The sequence below is a fragment of the Chrysochloris asiatica genome, unplaced genomic scaffold, assembly GCF_000296735.1.
Source record: "Chrysochloris asiatica unplaced genomic scaffold, ChrAsi1.0 scaffold00036, whole genome shotgun sequence".
Lineage (NCBI taxonomy): Eukaryota > Metazoa > Chordata > Mammalia > Afrosoricida > Chrysochloridae > Chrysochloris > Chrysochloris asiatica.
In genome coordinates this window covers 707,859-717,606 of record NW_006408554.1, presented here as the reverse complement: position 1 = coordinate 717,606, position 9,748 = coordinate 707,859, and positions in this window count along the sequence as shown.

Sequence of the window (9,748 nt, the reverse complement as noted above, 5' to 3'; positions counted from 1 at the left end):
CTAGGAAAGGTTCTTACATTTATCTGTGGATATCAAGGCTTTATGTATGAAATTAATAATAAACATAACTGAACAATAAGATGAAAGACAGTTTGCTATGTCTGCTAAGTGGCTAGAGTTTGTTCCTCAGAGCCCTTGGCCTGTACGGTCTGCAACACTTGGGCCCACAGGGCCTCGAGCTCCTGACCAGGTCTGCACGGTCTGCAACAGTTTAATAATAACAATTGTTGTTGTTAGGTACCATGGAGTTGGTTCTGACTCATAGTGACCCTGCACAGGGTTTCTGAGGCTGCAAATCTTTACAGGAGCAGAAAGCCTCATCTTTCTCCCACGGAACAGCTGTTAGTTTCCAACTGCCGACCTTGAGGTTAGCAGCCCTATTTGTAACTACTACGGTATCAGAGCTCCTTAACAATTAGCATAGTTAAATAATATGCTTTCATTTTTCATTTGAACCAAAAGTGAATTAGAGGCAAATGCACGTTTTCACTGTTAATAAGTTTAGCAAGGCAAACCCCGATCATGTCATGAATAATTTGAGCACCATAGCAGATGAATTGACCAGAGTGAGTAAGGCAGAGAAAAGGAACTGACAGATATGAGAAATTGGAGGGATTTTTTAAAAAGGGATTTTATTTTTTTTTTTTTAAGAATCTTATTAATTATATATAATTCAAATGAAACAATAAATCCTAGGAAAGTATTTGTAAATATGGATGGAGCATATTTGTAAACATGGGTTAGAAAATACTTCTCTTGTTTTGGATTTTATTAAGTCAACTTAGGTAGAAAACTGTGTTTGTCAACTGCATAATTCTGTATCTGTTTTTCAGAAAAGGGCCTTTCACCATCTGGTTCTGTCTAATTTTTCCTGTCTGCTGAACTTTCTTGTTTCTCTTACTGAAAGCATCTCAAGAGATGACTCATAAACCAAAAGGAGTATTGCTCTTCTTTACCCGTTTCCTGTGCCAGCTAACACCTCCTTGCAGAACCAATCCATCACGTGATTACAGTAAATATACTTCCATGAAGGTGGTGGGGAGCTACCAAAATCTAAGGACTGCCAGTCACTGTGAGGTTTTCTGGCAGCAGGGAGGTAAAGAAATAGTATATTAAACTCTCTCTCTTTCCATCCGTCTGTCTGTTGCTGTCATGATTAGAATAGTTCCATTCTGTGAAATTCTAAAAAAAATAAAATAAAACAATGTTTCTTAGCATGTCAATCACCACTAAGAAAAATTGAGAGAGCTTCTATTAAGACAATGCTCTCCAAATGGTGAAGGTGAAAACTAAGCCTTATGAGTCATATATACTCTCTTACTGTTTAAAGTTGAAATGGAAACTCATAAGATCCAGCCAAAGAAAATGACATTGACATGAAAGTTGTTTTTGCATCTATGCCACTACATGAATGTTCTTCTGTAATTCTCAGTATAGAAAATCTTTGAAAGAGACAGAAGAACTCAGTGAATTCAACAATAGTCATGCAAAATGAATTGGTTTGTCACACTTACAGAAAAGCCTTTTGAATTGTTTGGTAATTATCTTCATTTGTTTGGAGTCTGTCAGCTCATCTGGTCCTCATTTTGTTGCCATTCTCTTCTTTCCTGTCAAAGGGAAATCACCCTACACTGCTAAGGGATACCTTTTTGGTATTATCTTTGATTATGATGACTCAAAACTAGACTGATTACTTCTTTTAAAGTAAGCACACTTTGGAGCTGCCTACACCTACCTAATGTAGTAAACAGACCTATTTGCTAATTAGAATTTTTCTTCAGGCAGTGTTACCCCATAAGGAGATTTGGTGACCTGGTGTGACACTGGGTTAGTGCATTGGACTGCAAAGTCGGTTTGAATCCTAATGTTGGCAGTTTGAGCTCACCAAAAGCTCCAAGGAAACCGTATACAGGGCCAGTAGGGTCAGAACCGACTCACAGCATTTAAGAATAACAACAACAAGAAGATTTTGTGGCATAATGGGTTATGCCATAGGTCAGAAGTTAAAATCTACCAGCCTTTCCTTGGGAGAAAGATGAGGCTTTCTGCTCCTGTAAAGATTTACAGCCTCGGAAATCCTATATAAGATTGTTATGAGTCAGAACTGACTCCTCAGCACACAACTACCAACCAACACCAATGTTTCCCCATGAACCTCAGTTATTGGTACTCTTGTCTTTTCCATCTACATTCTCTGCCATAATTACTTCTTTACATGTTGTAGTTAAGTGCCATCGAGCTGATTCTGACTAATAGTGACCCTGTATAGTGTTTCTGAGGAGTAGCTAGTGAGCTGGAACTGCCAAGCTTCTGGCTTAAATCAACCTTTCAGTATAGTACATTAATCCACAGCACCACTCCAGGACTCCTCTCTACATATTAAGGATATAAAACATGATGACACTGCTGAATCAGCACTGGACTTCGAACCTCAAGGTTGTGTAAGGCTCATGAAATCATGTGGTCTGGCCCTGCCAAGGCAACTGTAGATCCAACCATCACATTATAGCAGGCTAATTTTTAAGTTGATAATTTTGTATAGCCCATGATGGCCGTTATAAATAACCAATTGGCCCTTAGCAGAAAAAAAGTTCCCCACTCCTGATATAAAGATTTTCCAAGGAACAGTTGGTGGGTTTGAACCACCAAACTTGCTGTTAGGAGTCCAGTGCTTATCCTACAGTGCCACACCAGGATACCATATTAACTACTAGTTGCCATCAAGTCACTTCCAACTCCTGTCGGACCCACCTATGTGCGATTAGAACTGTGCTCCACAGGGTTTTCGATGGCTATCTTTCAGGTCACCAGGCCATTCTTTGGCGGTGCCTCAGGGTGAACTTAAATTTTGTTGTAGAGCATGAAATATGAAGCTTTTTGCCTAGCAGAGCTTGCACCTAGATTTAAGTGTTCAGATACCAATTTTTCTTGAGTACCTCTTACACCTCTGATACCTGAACTACCAGAGTTAGAAACAGAGTATATTTAAAAGTGGGTTTGGGGCTGTTTCCCTCACAGGAATATTCCTAGATATACCCCTTAATGGTCACCAACTTATGATGTCATACTCCAAGAGCCTCAGATTGTAAACTTCCCTATCTGCTGTAGTCTCCTCTCTGCTTTCCATTGGCCCAGCATGCAAATGTGATGCATGGTTACTGCCACTGGTTGTGGCTGTGGGAGGTGATTGCTCTGTTTTCTGTGCCCCATAAAAGGTTACCACATAACTTAGGAAACTCATCATAGTGTCCATGATTTCCCTTACCCGGGTGATCTGTTTGTTTTTGTCTTATGCTTATTTTTATTTAAGACTTAAATAAAGTGTCTGTATAATATTGACTATATTATGTGTAATTTATACATAATATTATATTATATATCAAACTGATGGACTCCTGGTATGGCCCTGGAGAATCAACACTGGACTGTGAACCACAATGTCAGAAGTTCAAACCCACCAGCTGCTCCTTGAGAAACCTATATAAGGTCGGTATCAGTCATAATTGACTCAGTGGCACTTACCAACAACAGCATACTATTGATATTTATGAAGATGGGGTCACTTTTCTCCCTTAGATCAACTTCCAAACTTTTGGTTACCTGCTAAGTGCATTAACAACAAGAAAGTTGCAAAAAGTTTATGGAAGCTTTCTTGGTCTTAGCGCCATCTTGTTAGAAGCCTCCGAGCTATGAGAGCCAAGTGGAGGAAGAAGCGAATGCACAGGCTGAAGTGAAAAAGAAGAAAGATGAGGCAGAGGTCCAAGTAAAGGCTAGCATGTGCACCCACGGAAGTCACAGCAGCAGGAATGTAGAATGCTGGAGGCCGCGACACTGGTACAAGTTGACTACATGCTACTATCTAGAACTTATGGCTTAGTGGATCTAGAAGTTCCCTCGCCATTGAATGAATGCTACAAACAGCTGAGACCCACCTTGCTGTACCAAGTCAGTTCATTTTGATCCTTTGTCCTAGACCTGTGACATTCTGGGCTAGTTCTGTTCTGTTGGGACTGAATGTAACATGTACAATAAATCACCTCTTCTGTCTTAGCTGAAAAAAAAAGTTATGGAAAAAATGGAATGAAAAGCTAATGGAATATTCGCATCACACAGGGACTGCATATTATATTATTTCTATTTCTGTCAAACTGCTGCAATGTCTCCCCACTTCACTCACAATAAAAGTTGAATACCTTACAAAGGCCAGAGGGTTCCCATGATCTGACCTTTCTTTATTTCTCTAACTTTTCTTTTTCCACTTTCTTCAAGGCATGCTCCCTCTTAAGACCTTTACTTTGGTTGTTCCCAAATGCCTGGAATCTTTTCCACAAACATCCATTAGGTTGATCCTTTATCTCCTTCACTTGTCTCAAATCTCATCTTCTTAATGATGTCCACTTTAATGACTTTATTTAATTGCAATCTGCTCCCTAACCAACATAGATCTAGAATCTGTAATATTAGTCCAATCTAAAATACTAAGAAGCCCTAGTGGCATTGTGGGATATACATTGGACTATTAATAGCAAGGTTAACAGTGCCAATCCACCAGTCTCTCTTCAAGAGAAAGATGGGCTTTTCTGTTCCTGTAAAGATTTATAGCCTCAGAAATCCTATAAAGGGTGGCTTTAAGTCAGAACTGACTTGAAGGCACACAACAACAAAGTACTATATAACTTATTTAATATATGTATTGTTTAATGTACATATCATTTCTCTGAAAATATAATGTTTGAGAGAATATAATGTTGATGAATTTCTCAGTGATTAGAGCAGCACCTGGCATATAGCAGGGGTTCGATATTTATTTGATGAATGAATAAATCATTTTATTTTGGAGTAATAATAAAAGTAAATATTTTTATAACACTGTCATTGAACATTTGTTCTGATCATTGACCACTTACCCACCAACATCTCTCTTAATCAATTTACTCCAACATTAAATGCTCATCATTGTTGAATAATAATAAGTAAAATAATAAGTAGGATTCGACACTGTAAAGACTCAGTACTTGAAAAATTACTTACTCTTCAGTGATATAAGAAGATGGGGAGCTAACCACAAGGTCAGCAGTTCAAATCCACCAGTCTTGGGAGAAAGATAGGGCTTTCTGCTCCAGCAAAGATTTACAGCCTTGGAAACCCTATAAAGCGTCATTATGAGTCAGAATCTGCTGGACAGCACACAATAACAGTAGTGTAGAAAGTTCCCTTAGGTTCTCATACATGTAGATGCAATTTGAGGCACTATTGTGTATAAAAGTATATAGCTTCTGACCAAAATGATCTCTTTTTCCATCTTATAGCTAATATTAAATAAAATTAATGTGCTCATTTTTATAAAGTCTCAGATACTATACTTATTATCTCTGTATGGTTAAATAAACCTGTGCTCATAATTATAATGTATCTGTTATATGCATTTACTCTGTCCTCTGCTGAAAAGTTAAACAAGATAGCAGATGTTTTGATATCTTTTTCACTCCTGATGACAAACAATGAAAGTTTGATTTATTTTGCCTGATTCACCAGTGAGGAAGTTGAGGTACAGGAAACCCAACCAAAAATCACACCAGAATTTCTGGATTCTAAGACCCAAATTCTATCCTTTTTAATCTCCTAATTATTACCACCCACCCCCCAAAAAAACATTACCAGAGCGAATCCAACCCACAGTAACCCTATATAAGGTTTCTGAGATTGTAAATCTTTATAGGAGCTGACCGTCTGATCGTTCTCATATTACCAGTAGATCTTTATTGTTTGCAGCTAAAATTATACAGCTTACAAGAGAAGTATGAATGGTTATATATGTATCAATTTTCTATGCCATTATTTTGGGTTAAAATTCTTGTTGGTGGGTGATTTAAAAGGTAATGCATGGAAAAAGTTGAGGAATTTCTAAAGCTAAGTTCTCCTGAGGGTTCTTAGACACCTGTGAGTAGAAAGACAGCACTAGATAGCAGAGTGAAAGAATAAGGAGTATAAAAAGAATGATGCTGTCTTCTACCTGACAGTTGTATATAGAATGAAACAATAAAATGAAAGTGTAATAAAAGATAATCATGATGGCAGAGGGGCACAGAGACAGTTATCATATCAAAATAACTGAGATTCTCATACAGATTCTCCTGGTAGCATGTAATTCCAAACATTTTTTGTGGTTCTTATCTTAAAGAATTGTCCTTGTGTCTACAAATTCAAGATGATAGATTCTAGAACTAGTATGTTGGTTTTCCCCAAAGAGTCAAATAAATTTCATCCATAGTTGAGTGTATTTTACATGACATTTCTTCTACTATCTACTTCATTTTTTTTTTGTTCCTTACTTGAAATATTCTCTTACTCACACACTTTTTTAAAGTATATAATTAATTTCTATGGTGTATTCATTCAGAAAAAGCTGCATTATTTTGTAACCTGAATTGGTCTCAAAATTCTACAGTGGCCCTGGGTGCCTGGCAGTCTCAGAAGCACTCTACTGCCATTCTTCCCAGCCTACCACCTAATCCCTGTCACATTCCCATTGGAATGATGTTGCCATAGAAAGCAATAAATGGTAACACTGTTATATTTAGGCATCTCATGTCAACCATACTAACAATTAAACCTTTCATGAAATGTTATATTTGTTAACTCTTTGGGATTCTTTGGTTTTCCACTATAATTAATAACTCACCCGTTAAGGGAATTCACACTGAAATGAATATTACCTCATGCATGATTCAAAACATATCAGAGAACATAAAAAAGAGGTTGTTGGAATATCTAAGAAATGGTTTCCCTACAAACTTTGGTACACAATTCTAAGTAAACATAGCAAAGCCCTAAACCGAGAAAAAAGAGCCAACACCATGTCAAAATTTGTGATCAAAATAGAAATGTAGAATATTACTTTCAAGAGGAAAATCAGACAGTTTTATCATCAATTATTAGATATAATTTTCAGATGATGTTCTTAATTTTAAGTTATAAAAAGGTAAATTATAATGCTCCAAGAAATTACCTGTCATTTCAGAATGATAATAAATTTATGCCTCAATTTCCTGACTGACATGAAAGAAGGCCTACCTTTATTTTTTAACTTAAAAGTCTTTCAGAGTATAAGCAAATATGGTTTCTTCTTGTCCAGAGTGAAGAAGAGTCAAGAAAATAAATGACTCAAGGAAGCAATTAGCTTGTAGAACTAATGGACCATGCAAACCATAATCTTCACTACCCAGAGACCAGAAGAACTAGGTGGTGTCTGTCTGCTACTGCTGGTTGCTCTGACTGGGACCACATAACGTTCTGGACAAAATGGTAGAAAAATGTAGAATAAAAATCAAAGTCATAATAAACATCATATTTACTGGTCTAATAGAGACTTGTAAAAGCCCTGAGATCTGGTCCTTAGATACCCTTCAAGCCTGGAACTGAATCCAACCCCAAGTATCATCTTTCTTTCTAATGATAAAGAGTCCTATAAAGTGAACAGAAAATTCCTGAGGAATGTAATCTGCAGGACAATTAACCAAAAAACAAAGCTCACAGGCAGGAAAGGGCAGAAAAGAAGAAAGAATTAAAACAGGGATTCCAGGGAGAAAACGAGAAAAGTACTGTTGCATTAAGATAATTTTAACAAATCTTACAAGTAAAATGTATATTAATTGCTAAATGATAAACAAATTATTTTGTAAAATTTCACCCAAACCACAATTAAAAACATAAAATCAAAATACCTACTAAATAGTATACACTATGTGTGATAAACAAATTTTCCATACATTTTCTAGAGTGCCACACACTGCCTTCTAAGTTTTAAGCAACAATTTTATTCATTAAGCCAAGTACTTTTAGAGCTTCTATGAACTATTTTCTGTTTTAGTTTTTATTTAACATCCTAAAAACCTTCAAAGATAGAAAACAAGACAATTTTGAGTATCTCAAATGTTATCTAAGAACTTGTCAAGTTTTATTTTTACTGAGATAATCCTTTAAAAATATGGCAAAAACAGTTCTGAAAACATATTTTAAACATACTTGGCATGGGACAGCTTTTTAAAATGAAAACCAGATCAAGTCAGAATTTTAAGACAGTTGAACCATTTGACCCTGTGACAGATACTCAGCATTAGGTATTGCTCCAAGAGAAATGAAAGCATATTTAAAAGAATAAAGATTCTCACATGAATGTTCATAACAGTATTATTCATAATAATCCCAAATTTAAAATATCCTACATGCCCATCAAGTGACAAATGGATATAAAATATGGTGCATTCATACATTACTTAGTAATGAAAAGAAATTATTGTCATGGATCTGAGGTAGGGAGTACTGGTGTGACATTGAGGAACTGTATAAAGGGTTGTTATGGGTTGGAACCAACTCTACAGCACTTAATGGTAACAGGAAGAATACATCAAGAAGAATAAAAACAGCTAAAAGTGTGACTAACAGTTTTGCTGAGAAAACTAAAGGTCAAACTGTTACAAGCACAAACGACTTGGGCTTCAAGAAACTTAGCAACCCAACTAACATTCTGAGATAAGTTTTCCCCTGTGCCCTTATGAACCCCTGAAGTTGTTATTTCAGAAATCTCTGGTCATGACCTACTTGAACCAGATTCAGAGCATGCACAGAATCTCCAAATCAACCAAGTGCAGAAGGGGACACTGTTAAATCCATCACTAAGTGATGATCAGCATTTCAGATGTCCTTTTAGCAGAATCCATCTTGCAGGAAAGCTGCATAGGAACCCAATTATCATAGCCTAAGGATCAACTGAACAAATTCCAGGAAATACCTCCCAGTTTCTTTATTCCCCTTTTTCCCTCATTATCATAGCAAAAATTGAAACTGTCTTTTTTGAAATTTGCTCAGGGAGATGTGAACTATCTCCCCTTGCAGGGCACTTTCACTTTCATAAATAAATTCTTTGCCTGCATGAAAAGCTTGATTTCTAGCTTCATTATTCTTATTTAGCAGAGAAATAACTTTTAATTTAGAAAATGGTCCTGCAAAAAAATTGAAATGCATCTCCAAAAAAATTGTGTCACCTTGGGTAGATCATGATTCCCAATACTGTGTAAATGTCATGTATGTGTTGTAAATTCTGACCACTATATGTTAATGAGGCAGGATTACAGTGGATTGTATCATGAGTCATAGTCTTACAAGTGGGTATGATTCAATTTGCACCCTTCACTGTCTTTTTTCAAGTTCTCAAGTTCTACCCTGGCTTGAGTCATAGCCTTTGTCTTATAAGAGATGCAAGGAGAGAATAGGGAGCAGAGACTTTAGGGACCTGACTATCACCAACAAAGAATAACTGGGAGCACAGTATTTCCTTTGGATGCAAGACCCCTTAGATGATAACCTCCCAGACCCAGGGAAAATCTGATGCCAAGACACATGGCCCACAGATGTTGAAAGGAGACTAAGACATTCCCCTAGGGCTGACAGAGAACAAAACCTTTCCCTAAAATTTGGACTTTTTGACTCTTAATCTATGAGAGAATAAATTTTAGTTTGTTAAAGTCATTCACTTGTGGTCTGATACAGGGAAATAATGTTAAGATGCTTGACTGTCTTATGAATATTGTTTTCCCTTGCCTACTATTGTAAAATCGACACTTGAGTAGGATAGAAAGGAATGTCAGGAAACATGATTACATAAAGCTTGTAAGCCCATCTTCAGCTTATATCTGATTGGAATACCTTAAAGGGGTTCTAGAACTTACCCAGTGAAATAGGCTTCTTG